The sequence below is a fragment of the Schistocerca americana genome, chromosome 2, assembly GCF_021461395.2.
Source record: "Schistocerca americana isolate TAMUIC-IGC-003095 chromosome 2, iqSchAmer2.1, whole genome shotgun sequence".
NCBI lineage: Eukaryota > Metazoa > Arthropoda > Insecta > Orthoptera > Acrididae > Schistocerca > Schistocerca americana.
The window spans coordinates 363,305,920-363,332,405 of record NC_060120.1 but is presented as its reverse complement, the minus strand read 5'-3'; positions in this window follow the sequence as shown (position 1 = coordinate 363,332,405).

The following is a 26,486-nucleotide window of genomic DNA, read 5'->3' as shown; positions in this document are numbered from 1 at the left end:
AAATTGCTGCACCAAGAAGAAATGCAGATGATAAACAGGTATTCATTGGACAAATGTATTATACTAGAACTGATATGTGATTACATTTTCACGAAATTTAGATGCATAGATCCTGAGAAATCAGTACCCAGAACAACCACTTCTGGCCGTAATAACGGCCTTGATACGCCTGGGCATTGAGTCGAACAGAGCAGGATGGTGTGTACATGTACAGCTGCCGATGCAGCTTCAACACGATACTACAGTTCATCAAGAGTAGTGACTGGCGTATTGTGACGAGCCAGTTGCTCGGACACCATTGACCAGACGTTTCCAATTGATCAGAGATCTGGAGAATGTGCTGGCCAGGGCAGGAGTCGAACACTTTCTGTATCCAGAAAGATCCGTACAAGACCTGCAATATGCGGTCGTGCATTATCCTACTGAAATGTAGGGTTTCGCAGGGATCGAATGAAGGGTAGAGTCACGGGCCGTAAACACATCTGAAATGTAACGTCCACTGTTCAAAGTGCCGTCAAAGCTAACAAGAGGTGACCGAGACGTGTAAACAATGGCACCGCATACCATCATGCCTGGTGATACGCCAGTATGGCGATGACGTATACACGCTTCCAATGTGCGTTCACCACGATGTCGCCAAACACGGATGCGACCATCATGATGCTGTGAACAGAACCTGGATTCATCCGAAAAAATGTTGTTTTGCCATTCGTGCACCCAGGTCCGTCGTTGAGTACACCATGGCAGACGCTCCTGTCTGTGATGCAGCGTCAAGGGTAACCGCAGCCATGGTATCCGAGCTGATAGTACATGCTGCTGTAAACGTCGTCGAACTGTTCGTGCAGATGGTTTTTGTCTTGCAAACGTCCCCATCTGTTGACTCAGGGATCGTGACGTGGCTGCACGATCTGTTACAGCCATGCGGATAACATGCCTGTCATCTCGACTGCTAGTGATACGAGGCCGTTGGGATCCAGCACGGCGTTCCGTATTACCTTCCTGAACCCACCAATTCCATATTCTGCTGTCATTGGATATCGACCAACGCGAGCAGCAATGTCGCGATACGATAAACCGCAATCGCGATAGGCTACAATCCGACCTTTATCAAAGGCGGAAACGTGATGGTACGCATTTCTCCTCCTTACACGAGCCATCACAACTACGTTTCACCAGGCAACGCCGGTCAACTGCTGTTTGCGTATGAGAAATCGGTTGGAAACTTTTCCTCATGTCAGCAAGTTGTAGGTGTCGCCACCAGCACCAATCTTGTGTGAATGCTCTGAAAAGCTAATCATTTGCATATCACAGCATCTTCTTCCTGTTGGTCAAATTTCGCGTCTGTAGCACGTCATCTTCGTGGTGTAGCAATTGTAATGGCCAGTAGTGTACTATAGTGTACATATTGTTGGTCAAGTGCAACTCGCTGGAGTTAATTGATTGGTTTATTAATCATCCATTTATGCCGACAGATCTTACGCAGTGCTGCGAGTAACAGAATGAAATGCTCAGTTTGAAGCATCTGATATGCAGTTTACCCACCTGTGTGTGGCAATCACAAATAAATAAAGTTCCCCACATACAAAGCAGAGAAGATGGCTGCACTTTCTTTCCATGATTTAATTACAGAATTCTATTGGAGTATATAATACCTAAGAGAAATAAAAGTAAATTAACTGTGTAACTGAAAAAGAAACAATCTCAAGATATATTTTCCACCGCTGTCGAACTGTGTTTTTCCCAGGCGCATAGTCTCATATGGGTCTGTGAATTCATGTGCCAGGCTACATTAGTCGAAAGTGTAGGCGAGTGTATCAACCAATAATAGTTCGCAACGGATGTGTCAGCTCTACTATATGGTTTGAAAGGAAGCATATTGCGAGAAAGTGGATGAAAGACTGTGGCTAGCATTCCTCTTCCTGGGGCCTGCATCGTTTTAAATATATACGAAACTATTTCTATCAATCCAAACGTTTGTTTACACATTGCCGTGCCTGGTAATAATTGAAGTAGCAACTAAGGAAAAAGGCTGTAAATAGTAACAATATTTCTATCAGGAACTGCAGTTCGTGGCGATCCCTTTCTCCTAGAATTACTCAATATTCTCGTTTGTCTTGTCCTTTATAAGATTCATCTTTCATCTCTGATTCCGTTAACCACAACAGTATCTGACGGTGTCTAGTCAAAGGTCTATACCGGGCCTCCGTCATTACGAAGTCATTGCATTGTGTTGTGTACAGAATGTAACTTCCAGTGCGGAACACCTACGCCTTCGGAATATGGGTACAGCCCAGAGCGGACATGTTCAAAACACAATATCAAGGTTTTTCATTCTTGCAACGGCGAGGTCATTAAAGATAAAACACAGCCTCTTATTTCACATGGGAGGGTGGGAGAACGCCCATGGACTTTTCCAAGGTGCCAGCCTGATATTCACGTTGAGTGATGTGGGGAAATCCGGAGAGCCGGCCGTGGTGGCCGAGCGATTCTAGGCGCTACGGTCTGGAACCGCTACGGTCGCAGGTTCGAATCCTGCCCCGGGCATGGATGCGTTCAAATGGTTCAAATGGCTCTGAGCACTATGGGACTTAACATCTATGGTGATCAGTCCCCTAGAACTTAGAACTACTTAAACCTAACTAACCTAAGGACAGCACACAACACCCAGCCATCACGAGGCAGAGAAAATCCCTGACCCCGCCGGGAATCGAACCCGGGAACCCGGGCGTGGGAAGCGAGCGAGAACGCTACCGCACGACCAAGAGATGCGGGCCATGGATGTGTATGATGTCCTTAGGTTAGTTAGGTTTAAGTAGTTCTAAGTTCTAGGCGACTGATGACCTCAAAAGTTAAGTCGCATAGTGCTCAGAGCCATTTCAACCATTTGAAATCCGAACTAAATCTAAACGGCGCGACCGGAATTACAACTACCACCCTAGATTCGTATTCAGTGAGTCGTCACAAGCGCGGGAACGGCTGCAGAGAATCTTAGAAGAGTAAGAAGTCTGTTATTTGTAGCGAAATGCAGAGGATGATAGGCAGAAGCGAGTGGGCTCACAGTGACAATGGAAATATTAGCGTATTGTAGTTCACGTGTAAGGTACGACAGAAATATGTCTCACACTTAGAGAGAAGTAAAAATCTAACGAACCAATGACTAAAAGATTGTTGTTTGCGCATGCGTTGCCGTTTCTCTTAATCGCTTATAAAGCTAACGCGGTTCACATAACGACGGTTAACAACGACATTCTGCTGTAGCTGTTCAGACAAGTTGTCCATGACTTTGCCGGGTCACGGCGAGCAACACGTCGGCAGTTTCTTCTCACGGACGAGTCACTTCTCGGGACGCAGAAAATGTACTGTCTGCCGTCGGTAATGGTCACCCCTTGCAATATAGTGTAGAAAAGCATGTAAGAGGAGTAGGACATTATGCACTCCTCATGAGGAATCAAGTTATCTCCATTCCCTCTTGCCAAGAAAATTTATTGACCTTCTGAATGTGAGGCTTATACTTGCAATTGCGGTGGTTACGTCGGCCTCGTCATCTACGACTGTTGTCAGAAACAGGTGCCTGTGATTTTTTTTACCTTCCAATGTTCTAATCTCCGTATATAAAAGGAAATGTCCTGACTAACTAAGGACAGAAAATTGAAATTTGGAGAGAGTGTTGTTCTTATAATGTAGGCTTTGTTTAAGAAGAGATTTTTCGCAATTTTTCGCAACCAGGTGGTGAAATAGTAGACGAAAATTTTCTTGAAATGTGTCGCTATTGAGAATGTTTTCAGGATAGAATTCTGAAAACTGGTGTTTGGTTCCTCGGTCGGAAATAAAGAAATACATGTTTCAGCATTTCTGGAAGTTAAGTCACTGAGGGGATAAAATAGTGGGAGTAAGACTTTTTGAAAATAAATCATTATTAACCAACTACAAAAGCACTTGAAAGCTACATCTTTGAAATTTTTTTATTTGAATTCTCGGTTAGAAATAAATAGACGCGTGTTTGAGTGTTTTTGGACGTTGGACCCCTTAAGGGATGAAATAGAGGAGAAAGTTTTTATGGAAATATTTAATTACGAATGCAGTTTTACAGCTAAATCTATGAAAATTTATTTTTGGCTTCTCGATCACAAATAGGAAATACGTGTTACAGTGTTTCTGGCAATTCAGCACTTGAGAGGGTGATCCACTGACTTATCATCGCCCAGCCCTGACCGCTGAGCATAGGGCCTTGACATTTCGAGAGGATTCTGATCTCATACTGCAGGCATTGTTTAAGAGGAGATTGTTCGAAACTCCTCTCCTAATAAGGTGAAGTAGGAGATGAACGGCGTTTTAAAAATATGTCTTTTAAGGCAATTTTGAAGCTAAAACTACGAAAAATGGTATTTTGTATATCAGTCAGAAATAAAAAATGTGTCTATCAGTATTTTTGGAAATGTGACAACGAAGGGAGTAAAATAGTAGGAGTGCTTTTTTCTATTTTGAAGATAGAACTACTAAAGCATTTTAGAACTACATCTATGAAAATTGATATTTCACTTTTCGGTTAGAAATAAAAACATACGTGTTTGAGTGTTTTTAGATAGTCAACTTCTAAGAGGGTGAAATAGCGGCTGAAAACTATTAAGAAAATATTTCGTTGTACTGAAACATTTTTAAGTAAATATATAAAAACTGGTATTTCACTTGTCGGTTAGAACTAAAGAAGTATGTGTTAGGGGATGAAAGTTGCTATGGTAATATCACCACAAGAACTGGAAAGGCAGGAGTAACAAAAATCTCCATCTCCAATTACCAGAATCGCTTTTTGGTCAGAAGGACATTCGGAAAAGACCTTGCTTCAATGGACTTAATTAGCTGGAAAAGTTTAGAAGGTGCTGCAACACAAAAATTCGATTAAAGAAAAACAAAAACCAAGGTATCTATGCAGACCGTACAATCTACGCCAGCGAAGCAGCAGGCGCTAGCTAGTAATGTATAAAATTCTCCTTTGGTGCCAGCATACTTTCCTTCCAATACCGCTGGGAACACAATTGTGTTACATCACTAGGTAACAACGCAGTATAAACCGCTAAGAGAAGTTTTGATTCGTCTGCATGTATGTGAAAGCTGCCGTTGTGAGGTCAAAAAAATGGTTCAAATGGCTCTGAGCACTATGGGACTTAACATCTATGGTCATCAGTCCCCTAGAACTTAGAACTACTTAAACCTAACTAACCTAAGGACAGCACACAACACCCAGCCATCACGAGGCAGAGAAAATCCCTGACCCCGCCGGGAATCGAACCCGGGAACCCGGGCGTGGGAAGCGAGAACGCTACCGCACGACCACGAGATGCGGGCATTGTGAGGTCATCCAGCGTGTAAATGGGACTCATACGAGGAAACTCTGCAAGTTTCAACTGGACCCGAGAACTACTCAATTGGGTTCATGTCAGCAGATCAGATACGGCAGGCTATTAGACTGAGTTGATTCGTGCCTCCTTACGTCGGTGGACACTCTAAACACCCGCCTGCCGTTGGGTAATAATTACAGACGTCATCTGAAGAATGAAAAATTACATCACTTATAAGTGATGAACACATTTATTGGAATGAAATACATAATACCGTAGTCGACGTGCCAGGAAGCAAAGAAATGAAAAATTATTTATCTTTCTTGCTGCGTCAGTATCTATAGGCAACTAAATTCCATTGAGGTATTTTAATAATGAGCTTCGGGATTGCAATGAAATCATTGAAATATTTTTCCCAAAGTTCTACATGTTTTATTACGAACTTTGCTGTCATACCCATAAAACTCACAAATCTTCGCATATAACTTGGCAGAATCTTGAAACAGATACATTAACAGCACGAACTGTTTGTTACAAGTCCGTTCCGTTGTCAACACAGGCAGTGATTTAACCACAACTGAGAACATCTCTCTCTGCCAAATTTGGCTTCAATCTACTATCAAAGACAATGACGTATCAAAGATAACGTTGAAAGATATTACATTGATATTAAAATGAAAACTGTAATAATCATTTTTGGTACATTAAAAAGTAGAAATTTTTTTGCAAATTTGTGGTAAGGTCTAATGGGGCCAAACTGCTGAGGTCATCGGTCCCTAAGCTTAAGCACTACTTAATCTAACTTAAACTAACTTACGGTAAAGACAACACACACACACACACACACACACACACACACACACATACACATACCCTTGCCCGAGGGAAGACTCGAACGACCGACGGGAGGAGCCGCACGGAACTTGACAAGACGCCTTAGATATTCATACATTATTTCATAATATAATTTGTATTAATATTTATAATTATTATTTCAACCAATTATTTTTTAATTGAACATAAGAATCCTTGATGACTAACCGTTTGGGAGTTATCTAATTATTTCTTCTGATCATGTGCAAAATGTTCAACGAAACTTCAGGTAGGATAAAGGAAGGTTACTAACTGGAAAGAATATGGATACAACCAACTCCCTTGCAAAAACTGAGATACGTGAAAATTTACACAAAATAGCACTGGTAATTCCAGTTGAAAAAATCCTGTCCCAGTACAGCACATACCTCAAACTACCCTTGATGGCAATGAGAGATGTCCGACACTGGTATGTTGATGTAGCTAGCCCTCTGCTCTGCTGAACCCGAGGAACTGCATGCTTGGGATGTGCATTGGCACCAGGCTGCCTTTACACTCTGGTACCACATTCATCCAGCGTCAGACGTATATGCTGCATTCGTCGGCGAAGAGAACCCGTCACCGTTGATCCAGGTTCCACTGCAAGCATTCCTATACCAGTCTTCTTCGTGTGTTAGTGGTTTGTACTGTTCTTTGTAATGGGTGCTTAGCAACCAAACTGAATACGTGGAGATGGCTGCATACTATCTGTGTTGACACATCCCTCTCGTTGCCCCTGCCGATTATCATGTAGTTGTTGCATGCTCCTCAGGATACCTATGTTGTATACCGCAGGAAATTTTCGGAGTGGTAAAGTGACTGAGGATTGTTGGGGCATAAATGCTCATTAAATTACATATTATTTATTATTAACATAGCTCAGCTATTCAGATCACATCAGCTTAAATAACAAAATGAGGGCGGGCCGATGTGGCCCACCGGTTCTAGGCGCTTAAGTCCGGAACCGCGCGACTGCTACGGTCGCAGACTCGAATCCTGACTCGGGCATGGATGTGTGTGATGTCCTTAGGTTAGTTAGGTTTAATTAGTTCTAGGTTCTATGGGACTGATGACTTCAGATGTTAAGTCCCATAGTGCTCAGAGCCATTTGAACCATCTTGAGCAAAATGAGGAAACATTACTTGCACTCCTTGCCAAGAAACGAAATACGAAAAGCGTGTCTTACATTATACATCAACTTGGCAAAAATCTTGATATTTTAAATAAAAGTTGCTATAAGAATAGTAGGAGAGCACAATGTAAATTAACAAACTAGAAAAGAACAATAATGAAACAAGGCTGATGGTCATAAGCTCAAGGCACTATTTTCTAAATACACTATAATGAGAGATGATAGAACGCATCCAAAAGCTGAGGCTAATTCTACAAATCAAAACTGAACATAATAACAAAGAATAAATTCAAACGGCACAGGAAAAGGCGTACATGATGCTGATATATGGGGAAGGATAAACTGTTTCATTAAATGCAAAAACACTAGCCAATAGACTAAATATAAGAAAAATTAACCTGTTAAACATGGCTTGATAATGACACAAGAGCACGTACATTGAATCTAATTGAACGTAGAACTTTGCATAAATGCAACATATTTCAGGCAAACACAACTTGACTTTGCAGTGGCACTGCCATCAAGACAGTATCAAACAGGAAAACACTCAACCCTACAGCTGCTACAGCATCTTAAAGGTAATTCACAGCCGGACCACAGGGCACTGCACAACTGATGTTCCTGTAGAGCACCACCAGCACCGCATTCTTCTTGTGCACCGCCATTCAAAGCGAACACTCTACGGGTAATATTCGCTTATGTACAGCCATCATCATCCTCACTGGCGCCAAGACGACAGGCACAGACAATATATGCGTGTTTATAGCAAGTTGCAACCAGCCCGTTAGCTCAGGCCTGGCCTCAACACCAGGCTGTTCCACTGTCAGTCATGCAGACTTGTAGCTCTACCTGTACAGTCAACACTACTGTTTCTGTTGCTTCCTTATTCAATCTTTCTCGGTGGCTATCCACAAACTGACTGACTCTTCCAAAGATGACAGCACTGCCCCGTGCTCCAAACATACGGTGCGGCTGTCACAGGCTGCCCGCAGCCAACTACCACTCGTCTTCCCAGGCGCACGCTACCAAACTCCACGTCTCCGCTGCAGTCTGACCAACTGCCAAGCCGCGGAACAACACTGTCCAGCCCGTGTTCCTTTCATACAGGACCACTCCCTTGTTGTGTCAACTTGCTCACCGTGACCAGTCTCCGAAGGCATAGGCTCCGTGACCAGGTGGTCCTGCTGCTTGTTGACCAAATCTAGGAATCAGCCACTCCAGGACGAAGACACACCAGGTACCGCGCGCTCCATGGTCCGATGTTGCACTCTTAAGTGTTGTCCTGCAGCTGCTGCCTTCGGTTTCCGCCGCTGGCTCCAGGTTGTGGTCGCTTTGCTCTCACCCACCAGACCCCCTTCGGCTGTCACTCAAGGGCTCTCGACGTCTCGCCGTGACTCTACACTCGGCTGCTTTGATCTTGCATAAGCCTTCCGCCATGGCGGGAACGCATCACCAGCACCGGCACGAACTACTTAGCGGAGTGCGACTTTAACTGTGTTGTGTGCCACTAAATCATGGAACAAGAGGTTGTGTTCACTAGCTATTGTTGTTGGCCATGGAACGCACATTTTCATGGTCTTGTGTCTTAGAATAGCTGTTATATGTTCGTGGTATACAGTGGCAACTCATTCAAACTTCTACCCATGTTTCTACAGTGTGGTAGCCTTAGCCTTTTGATGTACAAGGGAAGTAATCATAACTAAATTGAGTATTAATTTGTCATATATACAATGAACTGTTTAAATCTATTGCAATTTTATAATCAATCATGTAACACTGCGGGGAATAAAACAAAATGAAAAAAAAGAAAAAAAATGGTAGCAGCAATAATCGAACCCACAGGTCTCACGAACGCCTAACTAGCTGTACCTCACATCATAATATTGCCCCCATTGGCCTGTGATCGTGACGCGGAGCACGTTTCGAGTAGCCATTCGCCTGGAGCATGCCGCATACGGGAACGACGATCAACCTGGTGTAACAAGAACTGTGAATCATCCGATCCATGAGGCCACAAGTTTCCATTGATCCAGGGTCGAATATAAATGTTTCCTGCCCCACTGCAGTCGTAATTGACGTTGTCGTTCGGACAACGCGCGAAAATATACGGGCCGTCTGCAGCGGATGTCCACGTCGAAAAAGTTCGGTCTACGGTATGCTCCAAAACACTTGTTTCTGCACCAGCATTGTACTCTGCCGTCAGACCTGATACAGATCGCCCTCTATCCTGCTTTACGGACTTGACAATCCTGAGACCTCCATGTTCTGTGACGAGATGTTCCGCTTACGTTCAGTTTTACAGGCCTTCAGTCACTTTCAATAGATGCTCATGGGAACAGTGCGAGGGCAACCGACCACCTTCACCGTTTGCGAGATCCCTTTTCCCAGACGCCGGTACCTTAAACACCTGCCCTTCGTCAAAGTTGCTTATGTCATACTTCCCCATCTGCGGCCAGAATCGCCGCTAGATTGTTTCTCCTCCATTTGTGTCTACGCTGCTTGCCGCGCGGGGTAGCCGCGCGGTCTTTGGCGTCTTGTCACGTTCCGCGCGGCTCCCCCGTAGGAGGTTCGATTCCTCCCTCGGGCATGGGTGTGTGCGTTGTTCTTGGAGTAAGTTAGTTTAGGTTAGATTAAGAAGTGCGTAAGCTTAGAGACCGATGACCTCAGCAGTTTGGTCCCATAAGACCTTACCACAAATTTCAAAATTCTACGCTGCTTACATAGTTGGCTTACGACGTCGCCGACCGAGGTGGCTGAGCGGTTCTAGGCGCTTCAGTAGGGAACCGCACGTCTGCTACGGTCGCAGGTTCGAATCCTGCCTCGGGCATGGATGTGTGTGATGTCCTTAGGTTAGTTAGGTTAAAGTAGTTCTAAGATCAAGGGGACTGATGACCTCAGATGTTAAGCCCCATAGTGCTCAGAGCCATTTGAACCATTTGATGAGACCGCCGGTTAGTAGTCCTATGAGAAATCTGTATAAGTACAGCCGAAGGAGTTATCACGTTTGGACAGCTTTCGTCTCTGTAAATATCTCTCGGAAACTATTGGCGAAAGCTTTTCTACGTTTCTTGTTATTCATGAGTGGGTAATATCTGCAGACAAGCATGTCCAGTACCTTTTTTTATCCCCGGGGACAGCCAGGCTTTGCCGTGCTGCGGACATTTCGGCGGCCTGGCTGCAGCGCCGCAGTGTGGCGAGCCCTGGCAGACTTGGTTCGCCTTGGGCTGTCGGGCGCTGAACCGGCCCGGCAGCGACGGACGGCGGAGTCTGCAGCGGCCGCATCAAGTATTAACGGCGCGCAGCAGACTTCACCCGCTGGGAAATAATCCTTCCTGCAGTACTCTCCGCGCTGCGCTGGCGTTACCAGCTAAAATCGCCAAAACGCTAGGCGACATGTAGCGGCTGTTGCAGTGTCGTTTGCATTGAGAATATGCTGCGATATTCTTTACTTGCCCTGAAATGTTTTTAAGAACGTCACGAGGGATATGCCTGTTGTTTCCACAGTGAATATTTCACTCTACAGCGGAATGTGAACTGTTCTGAAATTTCCAAAATGCGTGCCGCACTGAGGTTCGAACCCGGAACCTACCTTTTGCGGGCAATGCTTTTACTTAGCGAGCTAGCAATGCTGGCCTCAGGAACACAACATGCCACGACAGGTGGATTAACCAGTATTAAAGGGCGCGGGGACAGTTGTGTTGTCAGCAGAGAAGCAATAAGAAAGGACTGATCATTTTTTTTCACTGTCTGAAGATGACCACTGGCTAGTCGAAACCATTTAGGACACTGTGAAATGTGCATGTCAGTGTGTCGCAATACAAGAGGGCAGAGCGTATAATGTAACTTGGGTTGCCTATCTTAAGGTGCATAAAATTTTTTTTTCCAGGCCAGTTCTATTTTTGTCACTGACATAAAAGGGGCAGTCCAATGAAAATGAGAGAGGAACGCCATCGAGACAGGCGCACCTGCTCCGGCAAAATCATGTTTTTTTTTTTTTTTTTTTTTTTTTTTTTTTTTTTTTTTTTTTTTTTTTTTTACTACAAGCGCCCGATGCTCATTCTCTTTCTAGAACTAAGTGCCACAGTTAACGAACAGCCGTACGTGGTCTCTTTGCAAAAATTGAAGCGTGCCATCAAATCCAAACGTCCGGGAATATTAACAGATGATAATGCACATGTTGCCAAGTTTGTTTCGAGTACGCTACAGAAATTTCACTCGGGATTCCTTACACATCCTCCATACAGGCCAGATCTCTTCCCATGCGATATCCATATTTTATGAGGCCTGAAGAAAGACCTTCGTAAGCGTTATTTGCTTCGGACGAAGAACTGCATGTTGAGATACAATCATGGTACCGTAGGCAAATGCAAACGTTTTTCCTTAAAGGCATTGACCGTCGTGTCTCTCAGTGGGATAAATGTGTTAACAGTTATGGCTATTACTTTTAAAATAATAAGCAGTTTACTTACTGTTTTCCATTTTTTTGACGGCCTCTTATACGTAAGAACATAATTTATAACTATGTGTATGTGTACGGCATCTCGAGTTCTTGAGGTTCACAAATCAGATTCTGCTGAGTCCTAAAAATAAGCTTACTTCTATGAAGCGATTCGCCGGCTGAGAGTGGATGTGGTGAGTTTGTGGATCTAAGGCGGCGAATTCACGATCAGGCGCCTGAATTTTGTAGTTTATTGGCGCCAGCGCATTCGCTCTGCAGTCGTCCGCCGTTCCCCGGAAACAGTCCCGCAAGAGAGAGACGGCGGCGACCTGGTGATGCGCGACGACTGCAAATTCACGACGGAGGTACAGCGTTAGGGGACCCTGCTCTGGACTCGCTCAGCCTCTCTCTAGCTCCTACAAAATGTGTCGCGTGTGTGTCCGTGACATTACGCGATAAACCGTTTCTTATTCTAGCAGAGGCCGGATAAGGGACTTAACTATCCAGTACCAGATTTTCACCCAGATTCTTCCACAAACAGATATGGCACATCTCACACACACACACACACACACACACACACACACACACACACACACACACACACACACACTATGTATATATATATATGGGGTGGTCCATTGACCGTGACCGTGCCAAATATCTCACGAAACAAGCGTCAAACGAAAAAAACTACAAAGAACGAAACTTTTCTAGCTTGAAGGGGGAAACCAGATGGCGCTATGGTTGACCCGCTAGATGGCGCTGCCATAGGTCAAACGGATATTAACTGGGTTTTTCTAATAGGAACGCCCATTTTTTATTACATATTCGTGTAGTAGGCTGCGTAAAGAAATATGAATCTTTTAGTTGGACCACTTTTTTCGCTTTGTGATAGATGGCGCCGTGATAGTCACAAACATATGGCTCACAATTTTAGACGAACAGTTGGTAAGAGGTAGGTTTTTTAAATTAAAATCCAGAACGTTTCAACATATTATTTCGGTTGTTCCAGTGTGACACATGTACCTTTGTGAACTTATCATTTCTGACAACGAATGCTGTTACAGGGTGATTACCTGTGAGTACCACATTAATGCAATAAATGCTCAAAATGATGTCCGTCAACCTCAATGCATTTGGCAATACGTGTAGCGACATTCCTCTCAACAGCGAGTATTTCGCCTTCCGTAATGTTCACACATGCATTGATAATGCACTGACGCGTGTTGTCGGGCGTTGTCGGTGGATCACGATAGCAAATATCCTTCAACTTTCCCACAGAAAGAAATCCGGCGACGTCAGACCCGGTGAACGTGCGGACCATGCTTCGACGACCAATCCACCTGTCATGAAATGTGCTATTCACTACCGCTTCAACTGCACGCGAGCTATGTGCCGGACGTCCATCATGTTGGAAGCACATCGCCGTTCTGTCATGCAGTGAAACATCTTGTAGTAACATCGGTTGAACATTGCGTAGGAAATCAGCATACATTGCACCATTTAGATTGCCATCGATAAAATGGGGGCCAATTATCCTTCCTCCCATAATGCCGCACCATACATTAACCCACCGAGGTCGCTGATGTTCCACTTGTCGCAGCCATCGTGGATTTTCCGTTGCCCAATAGTGCATATTATGCCGGTTTGCGTTACCGCTGTTGGCGAATGACGCTTCGTCGCTAAACAGAACGAGTGCAAAAAGTCTGTCATCGTCCCGTAATTTCTCTTGTGCCCAGTGGCAGAACTGTACATGACGTTCAAAGTCGTCGCCATGCAATTGCTGGTGCACAGAAATATGGTACGGGTGCAATCGATGTTGATGTAGCATTCTCAACACCGACGTTTTTGAGATTCCCGATTCTCGCGCAATTTGTCTGCTACTGATGTGCGAATTAGCCGCGACAGCAGCTAAAGCACCTACTCGGGCATCATCATTTGTTGCAGGTCGTGGTTGACGTTTGACATGTGGCTGAACACTTCCTGTTTCCTTAAATAACGTAACTATCCGTGCGAACGGTCCGGACACTTGGATGATGTCGTCCAATATACCGAGCGGCATACATAGCACACGCCCGTTGGGCATTTTGATCACAATAGCCATACATCAACACGATATCGACCTTTTCTGCAATTGGTAAATGGTCCATTTTAACACGGGTAATGCATGACGAAGCAAATACCGTCCGCACTGGCGGAATGTCACGTGATACCACGTACTTACACGTTTGTGACTAGTACAGCGCCATCTATCACAAAGCGATAAAATTGGTCCAACTAAAACATTGATATTTCTTTACGTACTAAACGAATATGTAATAAAAATGGGCGTTCCTATTTTGAAAAACGCAGTTGATGTCCGTTTGACCTACGGCAGCGCCATCCAGCGGGCCAACCATAGCGCCATCTGGTTTCCCCCTTCAAGCTAGACAAGTTTCGTTCTATGAAGTTTTTTCGTTTGACGCTTATTTCGTGAGATATTTGCTCCGGTCACGATCAATGGACCACCCTGTATATGCAGGGTGTTACATTTATCTGACGTCCGTCTGTGCGGCGCAGTTGATGTCGGCCAGCGAGCGCTCCGTTGCCCGGCGATCAGATGCCTTATCGCCCGTGTACTGCTGCGGTACGACGTGACTATATTTAAAATATAAGCAAATAAATTTTGCACTGACCCATGTCACGCAAGGAGATGCTGCAACTCGCTGCAATTATTTTTCACGCGTTTCTGCCATCTGCTCAAGAAATTGTGGTTCACACGATGTAATTCTCTCTGAGATATTGAATTTTGATTCGAGGATATTATCCTTAAGTTCTTCTATCGCGTAAGGATTTGTTGTGTACATTTTATCCTTCAGTGCACCCCAGAAATAAAAATCGCACGGAGTGAAACCAGGACTTCTGGCGGGCCAGATCGCAAGATTTTTGGACACATTTTTCACTTGTAAATGTATCATTAAAAAAAATTTCGCGTATTATTCTGTCACCACTAACTGCGCACCACACCCCTATTTTCTGACCATGAAAGGGTTCCTCATGAAACACAACAGGTGTATCTCCGCTCCAATGTGGACAGCTCAAATGGTTCACATGGCTCTAAACACTATGGGACTTAACATCTGAGGTCATCAGTCCCCTAGACTTAGAACGACTTAAACCTAACTAACCCAAGAACATCACACACATCCTTGCCCGAGGCAGGATTCGAACCTGCGACCGTAGAAGCAGCGCGGTTCCGGATTGAAGCGCCTAGAACCGCACGGCCACAGTAGGCGGGAATGTGGACAGTTTTGGGACTTAACATACTTGTGTAAATGGAACCAAGCCCCGTATGAAAACACAATGAGGTAAGGATCCATTTTACCGTCATGCACTTGTTTTTAAACCCGTTCGTAAAACTTAACGCTATGCGCATGATCACCAGTTCGAAGTTCTTGTACCACTGATACTTTATAGGGCCTTAGTCTTTGTACAGAGGTACACGATATTTATGTTTGCTGCGAAAGACATCTAAGAGGTTTTTTAGGGGAATTTTCCAAGCAGTATGCATTGTCATCGAGATGAGCTTCTGTGAACACTATACGTCGTCGTTTACTTCTTGTCTTGAACACTTCCCATTCCACGAAATTTAATCACTAATTTGTGAACTGCATCACGACTCGGAACTCGAACATCTGGAAACTTCTGTTCAAACAATCCCCGAACAGTAGGGGCGGACTCTGTACGCACATACGTATCGTAAATAAACATTCGTTGCTGCATTGAATAATTCGCTCTCGCCATTGCGTTCGCAAACTTCACTGTTACACTTGTGACGCCTGTTTCACGGCTCGAATGACACTGGCAGACAAGGCACGTATGTCTGTAACGCCTCCAGGCTAAAACCCTTAAAAAAAGGAGGGGTGGGGGGGAGATAGTGCGATCCCGCGGGACCCATTGACCGGCAGACGCGGCTTCCGTGGCAGGCCTGCAAAACCCCGGGCAGGCGGTCATCAGATAAATGGAACTCCCTATATATAACATGTTAGTGTACATGAAACATGCGTTTCTATCTGTAACCGACTATCGTTTCCAGAGAGGACATTAAATGCATCTATGGTTATCAGCTGTGTAGTGTGCATGATCTTTGGCTGCGAAATATGCTGAAGAATGCGCTCATATTCTTTGTCTCATAAATACGCTGATGAAATTACTGGATCGCTGCAGAGCTTGTTCTCGCAAACTGGTTGATATAATGAACAATATAAATATCAGACAGATTGACCTTCTTATTTTTACAATAATTGAAGTCAACTAAATGCTGGACAAAAACAGCAATAGTTTTAGAATAATTTTAAATGTCATCCCTTTCCATTCTCACCACCACCCCTGTAGTTAATAGGGGTCCCTTACTCCCACAGTATTTTTATACAAATAATAAGTTACCTATATCCAAATTTTGATCTCCATTGAGCGTCATTTTTTCTTTATTTGTGTACTACTGTACATTTTCAATCTTAGACCTTAGTAACTGTACAAATATTCTGCAATGGCTCATTATATTTTATTATTCACTGCACGTGTTATATCTGAAATGGACGACTCACACTGTGTCTGTGACACCGATGACGTTTGCACTCGTAAGCACAATGACAGTGACGCACTGAAATGCAGTGACTAGGAGTGAGAAATGAACAGTGTAGCATTAGCTTCTTTCATTATTAAATAACATACTTATAAAACAGTGTTCCACATTAGGGACAAATCGAATTAGATATCACTGTTTTAAACAGAGTGGCCCTATATTTTTTTTTGGGGGGGGGGGGGTGCAGGCTCAATCTTCATCCCTTCATCCTGATTTAGGTTTTCCATCGTCCGCTAAATTACTTTAGACCAGTGCTGGGATGGTTCCTATTGTAAGACCATGACTGACCACTTGTCCCATCCTTATCTTACTAGACTTGTAAGTCTGTAAATGACTATATTGTGAATTACTTTATTTTCTTGCTCTTAAATTGTAATACAGGACATGTCCAGTGTCGTTGTTGTTTTACTCGTTTGGAAATCTCCATCTTAGCATTATGTAATGCAACTGTAAGGACAAAAAAATCTACTCACCAAGTGGCAGAATAAGAATACACATAAAATTTATCACCAAGTGGCAATTTACTCACCTCGTCGGGACTGTCACCAACGACCCTAATGACTCTGAAAACAATGGATCCGACACTGATGTCGGTCGCTGACGAATATTCTTACATGTGACGTCTTGTAAGTGGGCTGCTTCTGCGATGGCAGTGCTTTGTAGCGCTTTGCATTGGATCTCTGACTGCGCTTTCTTTGTAAGAACGTCTGTGGCTGGTTGGACTCGTTGTTGAAAGTTAGTCGCCAGCAGTGATGGAAGTACTGTTTGGCAGCTGGAGGTGAACGGCCAGCAGTGATGGATGTTAAATGTGAGGAGTGAGCATTGATGGAGGATAAAGGTCTGAAGTGTTAGCGTAGGCTAACGATCTGGAAGTATCAGACTTAGAGATTGAAAATTATTCCTGATTATATATCTTTGTACTGGATGTCAATGACGATTTACATTCGTATTTTAACTGGATGTCACATTATTAAAGTAAAAAATACATTATTTGGTTTGCAACAAAATCTTCCCTTTACTAACCACATGCCTATTAGTAGTTAGTGGCTTTAGTAGCTAGAATCTTTTATTTAGCTGGCCGTACTGATGCTCGCTATATTGCAGTAGTTCGCGTAATGAAGATTTTTGTGAGGTAAGTGCTTAATGAAATGTATAGGTTATTCTTAAGATTTCTTTTTAGTCAGGGCCATTGTTTTGGATTAATTATTTGAAGTCAGGTTGTTATTTTTTGAGCAGTAAGATTGCGTTGCGCTAGAATATTGTGGGTCAGTGTTGACATGATAAGTAAAGAGAAAGTAGGCTGAGTACATTCAGTTTTACTCAGCTGTTTCAGAACCAAATTACGTAGAAGTTTTTTCATCTTCTCAGTCATTCTGCAATTTAAGTACAGAGACACTCATTTAAATAAAGAAGTTTCAGTCTTCTCACTCCAATCCCCACTCGAGGGATAATGGGTATATATTACTCCCATATTATTTTAATACAAATTATTGTACAAATAAAACAAATGATAAGCCATTACTCTACAGAATTTGGTTGAAATTGCTGAGGGCGTTACTGAGATATCCTTCTACGACACGCCTTCCACTCACGCTCGCACTAATCGATCAAGTGGTTCGGCAGGAGATGTGAAACGTGCGTACATATATACACCATCTGACCAAAAGTGCGCAGATACCTATAGGTGGTGGTCATTAATATGAGTGTGTCCACCCTCGCCTTTGTGGCCAGTTGAACATGTGTATCATATTATCAACATTAGATTTGGCAATGTTACAAGATATGAAATGTCTCCGATGGAATTGTTAGTCAGGTGACTTCTCAACTGACAACATAATACTCTCCGCCTCCTTTTATACAGTTGGATCTGCTTTTCGTGACACCTAGTTGTCAATTCCGCCTTTCGTTTGTGAGTCCGAATACTATTGGTCAGATAGTGTAGGTACCCTCATATCCAGAAACAACAGAATAATCTGAACTATCAAAGATAGGACGCTCACATTCACAAGACATGTACATTAGTAAGTTCTGGTGAAACGATTAGCATTTGAACCATGTCGGCCCACAGGTTCAACTTCAGCATTGATATCGCAGCACACCGGCACCTACGGCTAAAGTCTGACTGCGGCTTTCTTCGTCACCGTAAACCAAAGGCAATGGGCCAGTGTGACTTGAATAGACGTGCAGGATGCCTCGAAGACTTATGTGCGAGTCGTACCGTCGAATCAAAGAGTTTGAAAGAGGACACGTTATTTGCATGATAAAATGTTATGCATCCCTTTCGGGAAACTGCTTCTCGTTTGGTATTAAGTGTTTCGGGAGTGCAACGTGTGTTTGCAGAATGTTTCACGGAAGGCCGAAGAACACGACAGTCAGGCTGTATCACGCAGACCTCCAGCCGAGGAGGTCATCACCTCATCCGAATGGCATTGCAGGACAGATCTGCGTCCTTCTCGGCTCTAGCACAACAGTGGAACAGTGGAACTTATCGCACATTATCTGGGGGGTGACAATCCGTCACCGTTTATTACGGCATGGGTTACGCGACCGTCGTCCACTTCTCTGCCTACCTTTGACGTGCAGAAACTTCCTAGATGGAAATGGTGAGTGGAACGACGTCAGTGGGGACAGAAATAGCATCAGATAGTGTTTTCGGACGAATCCAGGTTTTTTTTAAAATTATGACTGATTTTGGTTCGCCGCAGACAAGGGGACCGGCATCGCAGTGACTGCACGTGCACAAGACATACAGCGCCAACAAAAGGGCGTGGGGTGCTATTGGGTACAAGCACAAATAACAGTAGGTGCGCGTCCAGGCACTGTGACGAGTGTGACCTACGTGAATGACATCTGCAACCGTAGACATATCCTCTCTGCACAATATCCCAGACGCAATTTTTCAGCAATACAATGCACAGCTACATGTTGATGCACGAACATTTGCCTTCTTGGTGTCACAGGATGTCAGCCTTTTGCCCTGGTCCGCCAGATCACCAGAATTGTCGCAAATCTAAATTGTGTGGGATATGGCGAAGCGAAGGTTCAAATGGTTCAAATGGCTCTGAGCACTATGGGACGTAACTTCTAAGGTCATCAGTCCCATACAACTTAGAACTACTTAAACCTGACTAACCTAAGGACATCACACACATCCATGCCCGAGGCAGGATTCGAACCTACGACCGTAGCGGTCGCTCGGTTCCAGACTGTAGCGCCTAGAACCGCACGGCCACTGCGGCCGGCGCGAAGCGAAGGGTGCAGCACTGTGACCCACTGCCAACCACTACAGGTGAACTTTGGAACCAGGTGAATGAAGCATGGATGGCTAATACCACAGGACCCTGTTCGCGCCATACACGCGTCGATGCCGTCGGTTATGGAACAAGTTATGACGGCCCATGGCGGACCCTGTACCTACTAGGCAACAGACCTGCTGAACCGAGGTGACTGAAATGCTAATCATTTCTGCAGAACATACTAATGTACATGTCCTGTGAATATGAATTTGATACTGGTAAGTTCGATCAGCCTGCAAGTGTTACTCCGACCACTGTAGCCGAGCGGTTCTAGGCGCTTCAGGCTGGAACCGCGCGACCGCTACGGTCGCAGGTTCGAATCCTGCCTCGGGCATGGATGTGTGTCATGTCTTTAGGTTAGTTAGGTTTAAGTAGTTCTAAGTTCTAGGAGACTGATGACCTCAGATGTTAAGTCCCATAGTGCTCAGAGCCATTTGCACCATTTGAGCTATTTGACCTATCTCTAGTCATTCAAGGTGTTCTGTTTTTTTCTGAACATCAGTGTATCTTCCACCTCATAGCAAATTTTCAATTATATCATTAATGAAACAAACAACACAATAATATGCGCTAGTGAAAATTAATCTTTCTCATCCTTTTCCGTCTGAGAGATAGACCCATAACTTTCTATCTTGATGTAGATCGAAAGTTAAACTATAACTTCCTGTTCTTTGGTACCGGAGTATTTCTCGTATACCGCACAGACAACAACTGCTACAGATTCATTGGCGCATCTCAACATCAGCCGTAATTTTGCGCAGAAAGTAGCTATTCCTCTTGCATTGTGGAAAAACTTGATACAGTGGCGTTGAACTGAGTAAAGCAGACAGGGCGACTAGGTACTCGCAACGACTTTAACATGTCAAATCGCTGATAACTGTTGCAGGCAACCCATGAGTTACATTAAAACACGAGTAATCAGCCGTGAAAAGATGGAACGTAAATATCTGAGAAGCGCACCCCTAAATGTACAATAGGCATTATTCATTTGTTACAGCTTTGTGCTGCACATGTAACACTGAACTCGATTTTCATATGTTCTTTACAGATGAAAATCCATAATTATTGCCCAAGAATAATTCTCGTACCATTGCAAAGGTAAGTGAAATAGATATCAGTGTCATTGGCATTGAGAAACAACTGAAATCACTAAAACTGCACAAAGACCCAGGACGAGATAGGATCCCTGTCAGTTTCTTTACCAAATTTGCGGTGAAATTAGCCCTTCTTTTAACTGTAATCTTCTGTAGATGAATCGAACAAAAAACAGTGCACAGTGGTTGGAAGAAAGCTAATGCCACACGCAGTTTCTGTTAATGTACATCATTTAGTTTACGGTCGGACTTTTCTCCCGAGCTTCTGCAAGGAAATGAGTGTTGTACGTGTTCTTATCTTATTGACCAGCGTTTATTGACGTTTAGAGCTTACATATACGTTTAGTGCATTAGCTTTCGTTTGAGCTCAGTTTCCAGTGAAAAGCAACTGTTGAACATCTGTTTTCAGTAGCGTAATTTATTTCGGTTTTAAAAACTTGCTGATTTTTATACCTTAGAATATCCTCACAACTTTGCGCAGCAGATTTTAGTGTTTTTTATTATTCTCGTTTATATTTTGTGTACGTTGGAACTTCAGTATCGCCACTGTGAGGTAGTTTTGTCTCTTGCTGAGGTCTGTTTGTTCTTTTTCAACTACTCCTGCGTGCTTTGCATATTTTTTTTGAGATTTAATACAGTTTCTTTAGACAGTAAGACATGAATAGGGATTGTGCTTGTTGTGTGCGGACACGAGGAGGACTGAGTGTTGCCCGTGAACAGCTGGTATCGCCGTTGTCGCTGCGTCTTCCAACAGGCAACATCTCATCGTTCTGTCTTCGCTCGATAGTGAGTGGCTGACTGAGGTGGCGCAAACTGGAAATAGAAAAGGTTAATATGACATTAATAAACCACAGGAACGCAGGGCGGATGTGGTTCCTAGCCGTACAGCTGGTTCCTTAACACCTAAGTAACGGGTACGGCGTGCTACCCGGTACTCAAAATACTTCTGAGTCAGCATGAGACTCCTCTTCTGTTGGGCCAATGGCTGATTTTCCTGCCCAGTCTGGACAAGTGAACAGGGCGCTATGTTAGTCAACGGGAGCTACAACGTTAGGCAGGTTATGGAGCACGTAACTAAAATAGCGGGCAGGTCAGGAAAGTATGCCACTGTACACTCCGTATGTTTCCTGGGTAATCTGGTCCGAGACGTGGAGGAGGATGTGCCGGCGACTAGAGGATCCCCCCTTGGGATGGATGATGAATTATTGCCAAAATCGAATATTTCCAGAGAATGCTCGTCCACGCAAACTGGAAATAGAAAAGGTTAATATGACATTACTAAATTACAGGAGAACCCATGGTAAGGTGCCAGAATAAGTATTGCTTATTGAAGGTAATGATGCTCAGATGATATTAAGAAGAGAAAGCTGGTTCAACCTTGATGTAACTAGGAACAAAATCCTAAATTCAGATGGGAATATTTTTCGTATGGGTACGTTAGGCGTCAGTGGTGTCGTATTTATTTCAGCATAGAAGTCCATAATATCTATTGAGGTTATCACCATTTCCTCATGAGAAATAATCTGGGTTTAGTTAAGCATCAAACGTTGGCTGAAACGACAATTGGATGCCTGCGTCAGGAGCTGTATATCCAGAACGCATCAGAGAGAAGGTAGAATTTTGTGAATAAGTTTCCTGATGAAGCTATTGTACTAAGGGGAGGCCGCCAGGTATCGAATGGGAAAGTCTTGCGATGAAAACTGGTGCCATACACACGGATTCGTGTGATATTCATCTGAATGTCTTGTCCGAAGATTACCTCGAGCAGATAGGCGTGACGGTAGATTCCTAGCAATAAATACACCAGAGCTACTTGAATCAGTTAACGTAGAAGCAGATATCTATGATCATAAGGCTCACAAAGAATGTTAAGAAAAGAAGGAAATATTTTTGCTTAGCAAGAGTGGCAGCATATAAATTGCTGACTATCTGACCAGTCAACATCAAATATTTTGTTCTGAGAAAGAAGATATGGAGGACAAATAGACATAATTCAAAATCATCTTAGAATCCTTAGACAAGTATGATCCGAACAAAGTTTTAAGAGATGGAAGAGATCCACCGTCATATAATAATCGACTTAGGAAGCTACTACTTAAACAAAGACAGCTTCATCACCAATTTAAGAAAAGTTGAATCCTAAATGAGAAACAAAAGCTGAACGAAGCGAAAATGTAAGTAAGGAGAGCAGTGAGAGAATCGTTCAATGACTTTGAAAGGAAAATTTTGTCAACCGGTCTGACTAAAAACCATAAGAGGTTTAAAAACACTAAGAGATTTTGCTCTGTAAGCGGATCGAAATCATCTATTAAGCCACTCAGTGACCATAATGGCACCGAAGTGGAAGATGACAGAGAGAAAGACGAAATACTGAATACGGTCTTCCCAAATTACTTCGCTGCTGTAGATCGTAATAAGGTCCCTCCGTTCAACTATCGTTGAATTGAGATAAATGATCTCTTAAAGAAGCCAGTTGCCATTGAGAGGTAGTGGAAAGGCGTCTGGACTAGATGAGATACCAGGAAGATTCTACAGAGATTATGCGAAAGAACTTGATTCGCTTCTAGCAGCAGATTGTCGCAAGACACTGGAGCAATGAACTGTACCTAGCGACTGGAAAAGACTGAGGTCATTGCCGTTTACAAGGAAGGTCGGAGGACAGATGTATATAATTACAGGGCCTATACCACTGACGTCAGGCTGTTGTAGAATTGTCGAACATATTTTATGTTCACGTATTATGAAGTCTTTGGAGACCTGCAATCTCATCAATAACTGAACTACATATTACTTCCTTCCACGTACTTGTCGCGAAATGACCACAAAGAGAAAATTCGAAAAATTAGAGCTAATACACAGGTTTACCGACACCTTGCTTCCCACGGGCCAGTCGCTAATGGAATAGGGAAGGAGGGATCAATTAGTGGCGCCAGAAGTATCCTCTGTCACACACCTTCAGGTGCCTTGGAAATTACAGATCCAGATATACATTTTGAAACATAATTAAAGGATCACTTCTACGGAACCTTATAATTTCTCCCATTTCGAAGAAGAAGTCTGAAATTTGGTTGGAAGGTGCCTCTGTAACAGTGCAAAAGAGTGGTGCCTTGTGACGTCGCTTTCGGGCTCGGCAACGCTACAAACAGCAAGTTGTCGAGATCTCAGAAGTTCATGTAAGGTGTAAGTTGGGTTAATTATGTCACACTGGCATCCAATTTTACCGCAGTTTTGCCCAACGCCAACGTGAACGTGTCCGACGATGGAAAGGTCGTCACACCCCTTCTTATTCACATAACACCCTTTCTTTCGACGCCTCTGCTATGGAGGGCAGAACCGCTACGCCCACCGTTGAAATCATGCCTTTTTCCTTACGAGTGGCCAAGGAAAACATTTCAGGCACACCGCCGATCAGAACCGACACGAAAAGGCCTCCGGTGTTGACATGAGGTGCGTCAGTGAAACAACTCCTTTACTTGCGGCTTTGATTCCCACACATTTTACGGTCTAAAACTACTGTTCTCAGTGTGATGAGCAACAGGACAAATTTTTTGACAGCCTTTTAAACTGTAGACACCCCTGGACCACTGAGCGTTTCTCTATGGTCATCATGAGCCAGTAAATCCATTGAACGTGATCTTGCCACTTTGGAATGTAGTGCGGCCTCAATTTTCACTATGGTGTACAGTGTATAACAACAAGGAACCGTTAAAAACCATTCAAGGACATTTTAACATGATCCGAAGCAGCAAAGGCTGTTAATGTGTATTCAACCCTCCTGTTTGGAGCCTTTGAAAAAATATTCAAATTTGTGTGAATTACTAAGGGACAAAACTGCTGACGTCATCGGTCCCTAGACTTACGTACTTCTTAAGCTAACTTATGCTAAGAGCCGGCCCGTTTGACTGAGTGGTTCTAGGGTCTTCAGTCTGGAACCGCGCGACTGCTACGGTCGCAGGTTCGAATCCTGCCTCGGGTATGGATGTGTGTGATGTCCTTAGGTTAGTTAGGTATAAGTAGTTCTGGGGACTGACGACCTCAGATGTTAAGTCCCATAGTGCTCAGAGCCATTTGAACCATTTTATGCTAAGAACAACACACACACACACCCATGCCTGAGGGCGGACTCTAATCTCCGGACGGAGGAGCCGCGCAATCCGTGACATGGCGCCTCTATCCAAATGGCTCAAATGTCTCTGAGCACTATGGGACTTAAAATCTGAGGTTATCAGTCCCCTAGAACTTAGAACTACTTAAACCTAACCATCATAAGGACATCACACACATCCATGCCCGAGGGAGGAGCGGTCGTGCGGTTCCAGGCTGCAGCGCCTAGAACCACTCGGCCACCCTGGCCCGCCGACTCTATCCGCGCGGCTGGCGCCTTTCTGTAACGTGATCGCGGACACACACACACACACACACACACACACACACACACACACACACACACACACACATGAACAACCAACTGACTGTTAAAAAAAGGAATGTCTGTCAAAACGGTTAACGGAATTTAAATAATTGTGCAGTGTAAGAAATGAGTTGGACCTAGTCCTTCCTGTACTGCCTGACAAGAAATGAACACGGTTTGAAATAGTATGTGATGTTATTTCAGTAATTACAGAATCGAGTCACAATTACGAAAAACATGGCAATATGAATCCACGTTTCAGTATAACTTCGCACACCAGCTGGCCTGGGTACAGGAACTGATTCATAAACCTGTTGTATCCTCTTGTCCCACACGTTCTCTATTGGGGGCATGTCTGGCGATCTCACTGGCCGTGGGAGTACCTCAACATCAAGCAGACAGTTGAAATATCGACCAACGATTCTGTTACATCAGGGGTAACACACGACGCAGGATGACCGTGAGGTACCATTGTGCCGCCACAGTTCATTTAATCGCTACCAACCGTGACATTATGTCATACCCGATGGTTACCCTTGTCGTGACACAAGGAGCAGCACAACTGTGGTTCTCCGAAACACTGGCAGAATGTGACCTCGCCCCATATCACCGCCATACTCACCAACGGTGGTCACTCAGTGTAGCTCAGGATAACGATTCATCGCTGAACACAATGCGATGCCATTCATCAGCAGTCAATAGCCGTTTGTGTTCTGGTGTTAACGGCAGTCAGTGCACGATACGGTAATAGCCTAATACGTCTGCTGCTAGTCTTCGATCAGGGGTGCGGGATGATACAGAACGTAGCAGGTAGTGCATCACTCCTTGTTCTCGGATGGCAGGCGCAGATGTGAAGATAATACGATGTGGTTGTGGTAGGCAGCCGCGGCCCACCAGAACCTTGATGGCGAGTATGCGTGCCCTCACGTTCCCATTCAGTCCAACATCGGGTCACTGTCACATTCTAATGTCCCAAAAATCTCATTTATTTTTTTATCTCAAAAAAATATTACACTGAAGTAGTTGATTTCAACTTAATTATTAAATTAGTTGCATTAACTTTAATAAATAAATATACAGGGTGTTTCTGTAAGAATGGGAAAAAAATTTAAAAGGACAGAGAGAATGTTCCGTTGAACAATTTTACATAGTTAACCTGGGGTTGGACAGAGCGAGGTGGCGCAGTGGTTAGACACTGGACTCGCATTCGGGAGGACGACGGTTCAATCCCGCGTCCGGCCATCCTGATTTAGGTTTTCCGTGATTTCCCTAAATCGCTCCAGGCAAATGCCGGGATGGT